The sequence below is a fragment of the Pelodiscus sinensis genome, chromosome 4, assembly GCF_049634645.1.
Source record: "Pelodiscus sinensis isolate JC-2024 chromosome 4, ASM4963464v1, whole genome shotgun sequence".
Lineage (NCBI taxonomy): Eukaryota > Metazoa > Chordata > Testudines > Trionychidae > Pelodiscus > Pelodiscus sinensis.
Window position 1 is genome coordinate 53,047,958 of NC_134714.1, and position 13,710 is coordinate 53,061,667.

Genomic DNA, 13,710 nt, shown 5'->3' on the forward strand with positions numbered 1-13,710 from the left:
ATAAAGATTAATACATTAACTATAAAATACTGTGTTTATTACCTGCAAGAAAATGTCAAAACTGTCTAAAACGTCTGAATGTGAGATCTTTTCATGAATGCCAATGCCTGTAGAGGCTGAAAAATAACAAATTGGGAAGCTGAGAGGGAGATCTGGCATAGTCTGGAATCATATGGGGCCATTGTACGTGCATTACAATTTTCCAATTAGCTGACTGCTTGAAAACACATTGGTTCAGTGGGTTAGAGGCACAGTTTGCTGCTGCTGCTGGGTTTTAGAATGCTGAGACAATCACACCATATTGAAAATGTTATGGGCAACCAGAGCAGAACCACCTATGTAACCTTTTAATAATTAAAATTTTTTGCTTTTCTGAAATTCCTTCCAACTGGTTCAGCAGGTTCTGGACCTTGTTCCTGTTCTATGTGTTGATATGTGTTGGAGGTTTTTATGCCATTTATAGAAAATCTTAATTAAAATATTATGAAAATGATTTCAGTATCTGTTTTTCCCTCACACCTGAGCTCAGCAAAGCAACCATGCCTGCATGTTTTCTGGATAATAACTGTACCGTGCAAATTTCAAAAACATTAATTTGTTGTTTACTGATTATTTTGCTTTTTGTGTTTCCATAGACTGAGACAATGCATTGACATAACTTAATGAATCTGCCACAGCCAGATCCTTCACTGCACTTTTCTTCCCCAGCTCTATGCTAATAGTTTCTCTGCTCTGCCAAGCCATTATTGCTAACTCAGTTCAGAAGAGAGAGACTAGCAGAGGCCAGAACCTCAGGTGGTGTAAGTCAGCATAGCTCCAGTATTCATAGACAATTGGCATAGCCAATACTGATTTACACTAGCTGAGCAACTAGGTTTAGAATTGCTGACAATTGCTGCTGCACCATCAGCATGAACTGAAATGCAAGATAGGGTTTTGTTTACAAAGCAAAATGCCTGGGGAAAGGAAGCAGCAATGAGATCTACCTATTTCTCCTCAGGTTGCTGATGAAGGAGATGGAGGGAAGAAGCACTTCTAGACCAGGATTAAAAGTAGTCCTATCTAACTTCTATTTTTGCTGAGCGGAGAGAAGAAAACGACAAGCACTTCTGCCTGTGGCTAAATGCTAAATTTGGAAGAATTGTTTCCAAAATGTTTTCTCAAGTCGAGTTAACGGCAAAACCTACAGGCTTGAAAATGCCACTTCTAAAAGGACACGCAAGCTGCAAACCTACAACCCTTTCACCTGCAGATCAAGTTAAGGCTTCCTTGGCAGCTGTTCTGAGGAGAGCCTGAATGAAGGAAGACATGTTTCAGACCTTGGCACACTGAGGGATGAAATGGATCTGATGAGTACTCATTTAGAGAGGAAAATTTTAATCAGCATTCTCAAGGATGAATAGGGTAATTAAATCTGTTGTTAACAGGAAAATCATAGAAAATAATTCAGAAAATTATTATATTAAGGAAGAGAAGATCTTAATTAAACAACCACTGCTATTAAGAGTTACTTTAAAATCATGTTCCTTTCCTTCCGGGTATGTCTACACTACCAGCCTAGTTTCAACTAGGGTGGTAATGTAGGCAACCGGAGTTGCAAATGAAGCCCGGGATTTGAATTTCCTGGGCTTCATTTGCATCTTGCCGGGCGCCACCATTTTTAAATGTCCGCTAGTGCAGACTCCGTGCCGCTCGGCTACACGCAGCACGGACTAGGTAGTTCGGACTAGACTTCCTATTCCAAACTACCGCTACTCCTCATGAAACAAAGAGTAATGGTAGTTTGGAATAGGAAGTCTAGTCCGAACTACCTAGTCCGTGCTGCGTGTAGCCGAGCGGCACGGAGTCTGCACTAGCGGACATTTAAAAATGGTGGCGCCCGGCAAGATGCAAATGAAGCCCAGGAAATTCAAATCCCGGGCTTCATTTGCAACTCCGGTTGCCTACATTACCACCCTAGTTCAAACTAGGCTGGTAGTGTAGACATACCCTCCCTTATTTATTCTTTGATCTGGACTTATTATACTCCGGTCACCTGAAGAAGTGGGTTTGCCCACAAAAGCTCATGATACCATCTACATGTTTTGTTAGTCTTTATGGTGATACTAGACTATTTGTTGTTTTTTAAGTTTTTTAAAAATCATGGACTGGCAAAAATCATCCAATCTGGACAATATAAATTTTAGTGACTGAAATTAGCTAATGATAATGCTCATTTGAAGAAGTGGATTTTGTCCACGAAAGCTCATGATACTATATATATTTTTGCTAGTCTCTAAGGATATGTCTACACTACCCCCCTAGTTCGAAGTAGGGGGGGTAATGTAGTCATACGGAGTTGCAAATGAAGCCCGGGATTTGAATTTCCCGGGGTTCATTTGCATGAAGCCGGCCAGCGCCATTTTTAAATACCGGCTAGTTTGGACTCCATGCCGCGCTTCCTAATCTGAACTAGCTAGTCCATGCCATGTGTAACTGCGCGGCATGGAGTCCGAACTAGCCGGCATTTAAAAATGGCGCCGGCCGGCTTCATGCAAATGAAGCCCGGGAAATTCAAATCCCGGGCTTCATTTGCAACTCCGTATGACTACATTACCCCCCGCTAGTTCGAACTAGGGAGGTAGTGTAGACATACCCTAACATGCCACAGATCTACTTGTTGTTTTTAAAGTTACAGACTAATATGGCTACCCCTCTGAGACTAATTATCATGGACTGTTTAGAAAAACAAATTTCCATAGCGAGATCAAATTGAATTTGAGCTGAGAGTTTGGAGAACTACCATTCCAGAAGTCTAATCAATACCACTAGTATATGAATGTCCAAAAATAATAATAATGAATAATAAATTTATTGAAAAGAGACCAACTTCATTAGGACGAAAATACATCTTGAGAAATAAACTGCATGGAAGTAGAAGGAATAATCCTGGCTGGACATAAACTTTGTGCGTTGTTGTTCTGTCTTACGCAATTTGACTTAAAATTATTCAAAAGCCTTTGGACATAAACATTGTCATCTGGAATGGAAATTAGGTATAAAAGGCAACAAGAAGAGGAGGCTAGGATCAGGGTACAGATGGGATCAAAGTTATGTCTGTTCTTATTTAATTTCATTTTCATCTAGAAGACAGAGTAAACAATACATCCATTAAAAGGACAGCTAATAATAAAAGAGGAGTTGAATTGGAGAGAGTAAACATGGGCAGGAAATAACATGAGGAGAGGGAGGCTGACAGAATTGCTGAGCCCCTGGGCAAAGTGAAGAGGGATACAGAGCTGCACTCCCCGAAGGCGCGGTGCCTCCGATGGAAGGGGCTGGACAGAGGGCTAGTCTTCCCCCTCCAACCCTTCAGCACTATCTGGAGAGTGCTGTCTGGGGTGTGCCACCAGGGCTCTGATGGAGATTTAAAGGGTCCAGGGATGCTGCCTCTGCTGCCACCACAGTAATAGCAGTGGTAGCCAGGATCCACAAGCCCTTTTGATTTGCTGGCCCTGAGGCAGTTGCTCCATTTTGCCCATGTCCCCAGTCAATAGACCTGAATGTAAACTATTTAGAAAAAAGGAAGCTAGCACAGCTGGGGTAAAATAATAATCCCCTTCTCCCTCCCCTCCCCCACACAATAGAAGCAGATAAAAATGAAGAAACCTAGCAGCCACAGGAGATTAGACATAAGTTTGCAATGCAGTATGACAACAAGGAAAGGCAATTCAGTTTTTGGTTGCGTATGTTGAGGTATTATCTCTGGAATTTAATGATCCCTCTTTCTTTGACTCTTATGCGTCAATACCTGAAATGTTCTGTTTGTTTCTTACCACTACATTACTGGAAAGATTTGAGAAAATTGGAGATTGCAGAATACAGTAAGGCTATGTCTAGACTGGCAAGTTTTTCTCCAAAATCATCTGCTTTTGCGGAAAAACTTGCCAGCTGTCTACACTGGCCGCTTGAATTTCCCCAAAAGCACTGACGATCTCATGTAAGATTGTCAATGCTTTTGCGGAAATACTATGCTGCTCCCATTCAGGCAAAAGTCTTTTCCCAAAAAACTTTTGCGCAAAAGGGCCAGAGATTTGTTTTCCGCAAAAAAGCCCCGATGGTGAAAATGGCGATTGGGGCTTTTTTGCGGAAAAGCACGTCTAGATTGGCCACAGACGCTTTTCCACAAAAAGTGCTTTTGCGGAAAAGCGTACTGCCAATCTAGATGCGCTTTTCCGAAAATTCTTTTAACGGAAAACTTTTCCGTTAAAAGCATTTCCGGAAAATCATGCCAGTGTAGACGTAGCCTAACATTATTTTACTCTTCCTAGACCTTAGCTCATGAGTAAGTGAAAAGGGAGATAAGAGAGCTTTTCAAATGAAGTAGAGGGGGCCTTGCTTTTCTTTTCCAAATTAAGAGCACAGAGTGTAATTTAGAATATTCCTAGCTCCTTCTGGCATATGAAATGGGTTATCCGGCTCCTGAACAGAATAAGAAAAGAAATTCGCTCTATAAGGTAAATCATTTGGAAGCCAGAGCATAAAGGACTCTGTGTCTGAGCCATTCAATCCATGAGATTACTTTCAGAATAAGATCCTACTCCTGATAGAACTGGGAACAGTTTGGAGCCAGATTGTGACTTCCTTACTCTGATGAGTAAACTGTTACTCACACAAATGATCATTGTAGCTTTAATAGGATCATGGGAACGAGGCTATGTCTAGACTGCCGGTTTCTTTCAGAAGAAGCTTTTCCCGAAGAGATCATTTGGAAAAATTTCTATAGAAAGAGAGCACCCACAGAGCAAAAGTGCATCAAAAAAGCAATGTGCTTTTTCGAAAGATAGCATCTACATTGATTGGACACTATCTCACATTTCAGTTGTGATTACTATAGATGGAGTGGTCACCAGGGCACCTGTGCTTTTTCCTGGAGGCCTCTTCTTTTGAAAGAAAACCCTCTTCCCCATCCACACATGCCTTTTTCTGAAAGAGCTCTTTCATAAAAAGGCTTCTTCCTTGTTGAAAGAGGTTTACCAGTGTCAGAAAAACCTCTCCGTTCTTTTGACTTTTTGTTGAAAGAATGCGATTGCAGCGTGGATGTAAGTGAAGTTTTTCCAAAAAAACTCTGCAGTGTAGACATACCTTAACTACTCACCCCATGGTTCAAAATCTTGCTCTTTGTAGATTGAGTGCCCGATTTTGCATCCCAGACCTTAGGGTCCGACAGCCTTAGTCCTTAATCAATCTTACTGAAATCAATGGAACTACTTGCTGTGTGGAAGGGTTTTAGCATCTGGCCCAATAGCCTTAGGAGAGGGCCATTTTAGTAATCTCATTCTAATAAGAGCAATCCTCATGGTTTTAAAGCATTTCTCATGCAGGACAGCTGCATAGAAATTAGTCATAATCAGACACCTTGAATTTAATTTAATAACTAAACAAGAAATAACATTCTTTTTGTGTGGGATTGGTAAATTACATATGTGCTACTGTATCTCATGCAAAAAATCAATCAGTTAAGAATGTGAATTATGCAAGAATTCCAATCCTTACAACTATTAGACACTCTGGAGAGTTAGTAGAGATTCGTATATTTTTTGTATAAAATAAACAATGATTCACCTGTGTATGGAAGCGCTCTAGTGTTTTTAAGTCCATGTATTTTCTCTCATTTCAATATTACCATCAGCCTCCTTTTTATATTCTATAGATACACTGTTATAAAGTTAAATGGGTCCTGTTTGAGCTGCCTCAACTTTCTTCTCTGTAAACATCCAGACTGTGTCTAGACTGCATCCCTTTTCCGTAAAAGGGATGCAAATTAGACACATCGCAATTGCAAATGAAGCGGGGATTTAAAAGCGCCAGTCTAGGGGTGTGTCTAGACTACATGCCTCCTTCGACGGAGGCATGTAGATTAGCCAGATCGGAAGAGGGAAATGAAGCCGCGATTAAAATAATCGCGGCTTCATTTAAATTTAAATGGCTGCCCCGATCTGCCGATCAGCTGTTTGTCGACAGATCGGGGGAGTCTGGACGCGATGCCCCGACAAAGAAGCCTTTCTTCATCGACACAGGTAAACCTGGTTTCACGAGGCTTACCTGTGTCGATGAAGAAAGGCTTCTTTGTCGGGGCATCGCGTCCAGACTCCCCCGATCTGCCGACAAACAGCTGATCGGCAGATCGGGGCAGCCATTTAAATTTAAATGAAGCCGCGATTATTTTAATCGCGGCTTCATTTCCCTCTTCCGATCTGGCTAATCTACATGCCTCCGTCGAAGGAGGCATGTAGTCTAGACACACCCTAGATGCGGATCTTTCGGAAAATAAAGCCTTTTCCGAAAGATCCCTTATTCCTTATTTTAAGAGGAATAAGGGATCTTCAGAAAAGGCTTTATTTTCCGAAAGATCCGCATCTAGACTGGCGCTTTTTTCCGGCAAAGCTCCGAGCCGGAAAAAAGCGGCAGCCATGTTTATGCAAATGAAGCGGGGGGGGGGATTTAAAAGGGATGCAGTCTAGACACAGCCCCACATTTTGTATTTTTAATGCTCCATCCTTATCTTGTTTTGATAATGATGGTAATAGCATTTCTAGAAGCAATTGAAGCTTTTGCATTTTATTCATCCACGCTTAAATTAGAATATGTTCTTATAAACTTTCTCTTTCAAGCCCTTTATTTCCCTTTTTAACACTATTTTTATTGATGAATTGGCAGTGCTGTAGCACAATTAAATTCAGTTTTCAATGCTGTCCCCCTGCAGCAGTAGTTGCAGGTGGGAATATTGGAACTGAATCTCTCTGTACAACTATGATTTAAAAAATAAAAATCCTAGCAAATTAATAAAAGTTACATTCTCTAATAACAAAATTATTGGTTTGTCTGAGCCCTGCTAATACGGGCATCTCCAGAGATAGCTACTCAATGACTGAAGTGCAGTGGAGAAGAATTCTAGACAAGATACTTAAGGGAGAGCCAATGAAACAAGCAGAAAGATTGCACAAGTACAGTAGCACAGGAACTGTTCTGGGGGCTGTGTGTGCTGAGCTGTACCCCGCTTTTGCTCTCTTGAGATCAAATTGCCAGCTCTCCCAGACTAAATGGCCCAAGCTCAATTGCTGCAAATAGCATCTGGTCTGTCCAGTCTGGGAGAATTGGCAAACATCACCACCCCAGGCTGGGGCCACAGCTGGGGGCAGCTTCAGAACCCTGGACAGGTGGCAGAACCCTGGGACTGGCAGGACCTTGTGGAGGCTACCTGGAGGCCAGTCATGGGACTGGAGGAGCTAGCAGTGGGGCCTGCCCCCAGGCACCGGAAAACCAGGCTATGTGTTGACTTCAAGCTTCTTTCGGAAGAAGCTTTTCTGGAAGGGAGCATCCACACAGCAAAAGAGCATAGAAAAAAATTCACTTTTTTGAAAGATAGAGTATGAATTCATTGGATGCTATCTCACCTTTCAGTTGTGATTACTATGGATGGAGTGACCACCAGAGCACCTGTGCTTTTTTCTGGAGGCCTCTTCTTTAAAAAAAAACCAAAACCCTCTTCCTCATGCACACATGCCTTTTTCCAAAAGAGATTTACCGCTGTTGGAAAAACCCCTGTGTTCTTTCTACTTTCTGTCTAAAGAACACAATTATAGTGTGAATGTAAGTGAAGTGCTTCAGAAAAACAGGCTGTTTTTCCAGCAAAACTCTGTAGTGTAGACATACCCTCAGGTATAAAACTTGGGGTGCTGTGGCACCCCCACACCTCTATTCCTGTTCCTGTGCATATGTGTTCTTGTGGCTGTACTCATACTGAGTGACCAAGGAAGGGATGCCCGTATTAAACACTGTCTAGTAAAACAAGACATTTCATCTTTGGTGTGTGCAGGTTGTGAGGAGATTGGAAGTACTGAAGGAAGAACAGACAGCAGACTTGCTCCCTGGTTAGACAACTTAACCCGTAGTGCTGGTTTCTCTCTGTAAACTTAAAAGGTCAGTAGCTAAGTATGACAGCTTATTCATGTCTGTAGTACTAAACCTTGTATTATAATTGGCATGGCAACAGATATCGGTAGGATTCGGATGTGATGTTGCAGTGTTGAAATTATGTAGCCTACACTGTGAAGCTTTTCATTACTGAACTTGCATTATCCTGTGGTAGCTGTGCTGATGATAAACTGAGCCATAAAACTTCAGATTTTTTTAGTGGCAAACCAAGATTCTGAATAATATTGTTTCTCCAAATCAGGCTTTAGCTGAAACCTTGAGAAGAAGAAAAAAGGTGTGAAAATGCAACAGTCTTACTCTTACCCACTTCACAAACATGGGTAGGGGTTGTCTACAGAGCACACAGTGCAACAGGGCTGGATTGGAGGAAGGTCATAGCATTCCAGAGATGGACCCTATTGAAGGATAGGCTGGGTTAACTAAGTGAATCATAGTGCTACATTTATTCTGCCTGTAGATTGGTCCTGGTATGATTGAAAAGTAATTACTTTGGGATTCAAGCAATCCACTAGTGGATAGAATTAGTACTGTGGCTATAGCACAGGGGGAAGTCCCACTGGTAGTTTGCGTGTGCATGTTAAGAATGGGTAAATTACTCCTTTAAAAGTAAGCAGAAACTCAAATGATCCATTGTAGATATAGGACATATATCCATTAGATACTCCTGATGACTGAATCTATGTGATCTGCTATAATCAAAGTTGGGTCTCACTATAGGGGCAACAGGAGATCCAATCTCTCCTTTCCTTCTTTTCACAAGTTTTCATCAGGTCTTTCAGTGCTGGGAATACATTATTCCAAATGTCTCTCTCCTATCACAAACCTCTGTTTCTAGACCACTCATATAGTTCCTACAGCCCATTCTGTAACACGTGTGAAAATTTCTCTTATTCCCACAAACAAGATAGAAGCCAATTAGTGTCAAGGCAGTGATATATGAAACTGCTAGTAGATGGGGCAGCTATGGCTTTCACTGTATTGGCTGAATGTGTGGATCTGCAAAAAACCAAGAACATGTATCACAGCAGTGACACACAAGAAGGGCTGGCCAAAAACAAACAAACAAACCATCAAAAACAATTTCCCCCCATTTCCCATTGAAATCCTCATTTTCAATGGGAAAAGATAGATGAGGTAGGAAATGTATCATGGAGAAATTCACATGAATGCCTCAAGAGTATTGTAATTTTGGTCCCCCAATCCTTTCTGTGGGCCTTTCTGCCTGGCTGGACATTTCTCCTGATGAATGATTGTCTCCCCTTGTGGCTAATCCACCATTAGTGCAACACAGGAGATATAATCCAGGGACCCAAATGTCTCAAATGGGCACAGAGATTAATGTCAACCGGTCTTGAAATAAAATGTTTTGTTAACGGGAAGAACTAATTGTTTTGAGGTTTCCAAAATGCAGCTTTTGTACCAGGAAAAGTTTAGATATTTAGCCTGCCATCCCAATTTGAGACAAAAACAAATGTCATTTTCCAGAAGAAAGAAATTCCATTTTGATCAACTGAACGTAGGGTATGTCTACACTACAAAGTTAGTTCGAACTAACGGACGTTAGTTCGAACTAACTTTAATAGGTGCTACACTAGCGCTCCGCTAGTTCGAATTTGAATCGAACTAGCGGAGCGCTTAGTTCTAACTAGGTAAACCTCATTTTCCGAGGACTAACGCCTAGTTCGAACTAGCTAGTTCGAACTAAGGGCTGTGTAGCCCTTTAGTTCGAACTAGTGGGAGGCTAGCCCTCCCCAGGTTTCCCTGGTGGCCACTCTGGCCAACACCAGGGAAACTCTATGCCCCCCTCCCGGCCCCGGACCCCTTAAAGGGGCACGGGCTGGCTACGGTGCTCGTGCCAGGTGCAAGCCTGCCAGCACCCAGCCAGCAGACCCTGCACCTGGCACGGCACAGAGCCACCCACCCGATGCCCCCCAGCCCACCCCCTCTTGCCGGGACCAGGCAGGCGGCTCCAGGGAGCTAGCCCTGAACCGCAAGAGGCGGGCACCTTCCTGGGCTAGTGCGGACATCGTGGACCTCGTCCACGATCTCCGCACTAGGCACAGGAAAGTGGCCGTCTAGGGCAGGAGAGCTGCCAGTCTGGCCACCCAGGATCAGGTGTGTATGAAAATCAAGGGGGCCCACTGAGACCCCCGACACTGAGCCCTGAGCTTACAATGGCCGTCCTGGGTCAGACCAAAGGTCCATCTAGCCCAGTAGCCTGTCTGCCGACAGCGGCCAACCCTAGGGACCCTGGAGGGGATGGACCGAAGTCAGTGACCAAGCCATTTGTCTCGTGCCATCCCTCTCCAGCCTTCCACAAACTTTGGGCAGGGACACCACTCCTACCCCCTGGCTAAGACCACTCCATGGACCCAACCTCCATGACTTGATCTCACGTCCCTTTAAACTCTGTTCTAGTTGTAGCCTTCACAGCCTCCTGCAGCAAGGAGTTCCGTAGGTTAACTATTTGCTTTGTGAAGAACAACTGTCTCTTACTAGTTTGAAGCCTGCTACCCATTCCTTTCCTTTGGTGTCCTCTAGTCCTTCTTTATGGGAACTCAGGAAGAACTTTTCTGAATGCATCCTCTCCACCCAACCCCTGCTTTTAGAGACCTCTATCCTGTCCCCCCTCCGTCTCCTCTTTTCTAAGCTGAACAGTCCCAATCTCTTTAGCCTCTCTTCATCTGGGACCTGTTCCCAACCCCTGATCATGTTAGTTGCCCTCCCCTCTCCCAGCCTTTCTCTTCCCCTCTCCCACCTCCTTTTCCCAGTCTCCCCCAGTTTTGTTCAATAAAGACAGATTCCATTTTGGAACACAATTGTCCTTTATTTTGTACATCAATAAGAAGGGGGGCTAGGGAGGGGTAAGTGGAAGGAGGTGAGAGAGGAATGGGGTACGAGCCCCCGATGGGGAGGACTGGGCTGGCTTTGCGGGCTTCTGGGGGTGGAAGCTCTCCTGCAGCCCCCCGATTGCCCCATCTCCCCAGATGGCAGTCTGCGGCAAGTGCAGCCGGGCTGATGGCCGAGTGGTGTGATGTGCCCAGTGTGGGTACTCTGGGCAATCCAAGCCAGGACTGGTTTTCAAGCGGGGCACCCCTTAGAACTGTCTGTCCGGGGTGGGGGTCGGGACCCTTTAAGCGCAGCCCTCGGCTAGCCTGAGACAGCATCTCCACGCTCTAAGTCCTCCTCTGATGCCCTGCCGGCACTGCTTCCGGCCATCCTTAAGCCCTGTTCAGAGTCCACTCAATGTGGACTTGCTAGTTCGAATTAGCAAAACGCTAATTCGAACTAGTTTTTAGTTCTAGACGCGTTAGTTCGAATTAGCTTAGTTCGAATTAACTAATTCGAACTAAGGTAGTTCGAACTAGCGCTGTAGTGTAGACGTACCCATACTTATAATAGCTCTACTGCTGAGTCCTACGATAGTATCTAAGATCAGCAGTTATGTGACTGTTACCTACTGGCACTGAATGGGGTGCTTTTTTCTAATTTGTTTTTATTATTTTATACATTTTAAAGATCCACTTTTGCTTCCTGTAAAGCTGATGCTTCTGAATTGGGTGGGAGATGGAAACATGTTAGGAAACTATAAGAAGGTAAGAATGGCTATACTGGATTAGACCAAAAGTCCATTTAGCCCAGTATCCTGTCTTTCAACAGTGGTCAATGTCTTCATGAAATTTCTTCATGAAATTATCTTGTTCTTTTTTGAATCCTGTTATAGTCTTGGCCTTCACAACATCCTCTGGGCAAGGAGTTCCACAAGTTGACTCTGTTTTGTAAAGGTGTAAACAACATGCTTCCCCTTATGCCTCTTTTAGTGCAGTTCAGCTGACATTCAGGACCATCACCTCACACATTCATCTTGTGGGTCTCTAGTTTAACTGTCTGTCTCATCCCCTGCACCATTAAGTACCCCCAGCCACAATGTATAATGGGAAAGGTGTCATTAAGTTCCCGCCTTCCTCTAGAGCACTTGTGGAAGGAGAAGGCATAATGTGTTGGTAAGCATACATAATTAAAAAACAAAGTCACTTTCCCTTACTTAAAATGATTACGGCATTTGGTCTAACCTGACTGTGATTCCATGAATAGGTCATAAATATTGGAGTGCCACATTCATCACATTGACACACAAGGATTTTTAATTAGCCTTGTTTAATTATTTTTATTTTTGGCTTTTAGGGCAGTATTTTAAATTTTCTCTTAATGAAATTCTTTTGGAGGAGGGGAGAGATTTTCAAATACTTTCCTAATCCAAAAAGAAGTAGTTTGACTATGTAGTTGCATATAAGAAACATGAAGATCAAAAAAAAAAAAAAAAAAAAAAAAAAAAAAAAGAGATGTGGGAGGAATGAAGCCAATTATAATACTGTAATATCTTAATACAGTAAACTTCCGATAATCCGGCTCCTTTAGGACGCAGGAGGTGCCGGTATCAGATATGACGGACTATCAGAAGGGAGGGCTATGAAGGGTCTGGGGTGGGGTGAATAGAGGCACCTGTGGCAGAGCAGCTGGGGTGCTGTCAGGTTGGTCCCGCAGCGCTGAGGAGCGGCACTATGGGACCAACCCAGCAGCACTCCAGCTGCTGTTCTCCAGGAGTCCCCAAGAGCAGCTGGGGTGCTGCCAGGTTGGTCCTGCAGCCCCGAAGGGCAGCGCTATGGGACCTACCCAGGAGCACCCCAGCTGCTCTGCCCCCAGCTTCTCTGATTCAGCTGCTGGGGAGTTTCAGCAGCGGCTGAATTGAGAAAGCCGGGCACAGAGCAGCTCCAATTGACCGGCTGCCCGGGCACTTCCGGGTTCCTGATGGTGCCAGACCATCAGGAGTGCCAGTATTGGATGCCGGACTAATGGAGTTTTACTGTATATGTAACATGGCAACTTCTGAGAAATGTGGATTTCTAACTGTAAAAAGAAGCATCTATCCCCAAGATTCTGGGTGTCCCTGATCCAGGCTATAAGAACAAAAATAAATTAAACAGAAATGCCTGACATCCATCAGACCTCAGCCCCCACCTACAGTTCTTTCCTGTCAGATCAAGCTCTTCCCAGAAGGCCGCACAAGCAGATGCATCTTGCAGAGAGTGCTCTGAAGGTCAATAGCCCCAGAGTACTTTGAACAGGGGAGTGACATATTACAAGCCGGAGGGGCTTTTTCTGAGAATGCTTTACCCTCAGCTACTTGTCTATTAAATTGGGGGCAAGTGAAGTATTTCCTTTGATCACAGCTGAGATAGCGTGGCACAAAAAGAGAAGTGATCTCTCAAAATAGTTGAGTCCTCTTAGTGTTCAAATCTAGCAACTGTCAACCTATGCCCTTCAACCAACTTCATGTATCAGGTTAATGCAGGAAGAGGGTGGCAGCAGTTTCCTATGTCACTGGATCTTTATATATCAAAATCAGATACTTGCATTGCACTTGTAAAACAGATGAGAAATCAAAGACAATAAACTGAATACAAGTGTAATGTAGTTTGCAGTGGATTTGTGCATTTTCAGTGGCTGAAAAGTGACTTGGTTAGAAGGGAACACTAAATTAGAGTGCCTTGCAGTAATGAAACTGGGAGGAGATGAATAACTGTGGTCAGGTGTGCATAAAAAACAGAGCAAAACCACCTACTTAATCTCTAAAGCAAAAAAAGGAACTTCAAGCGCTTGTTGATACATAAGGATGCAAAATAAGTGCAATTAAGCCCATTACAAATTAGGTTGATGCTGTTATTATTTACT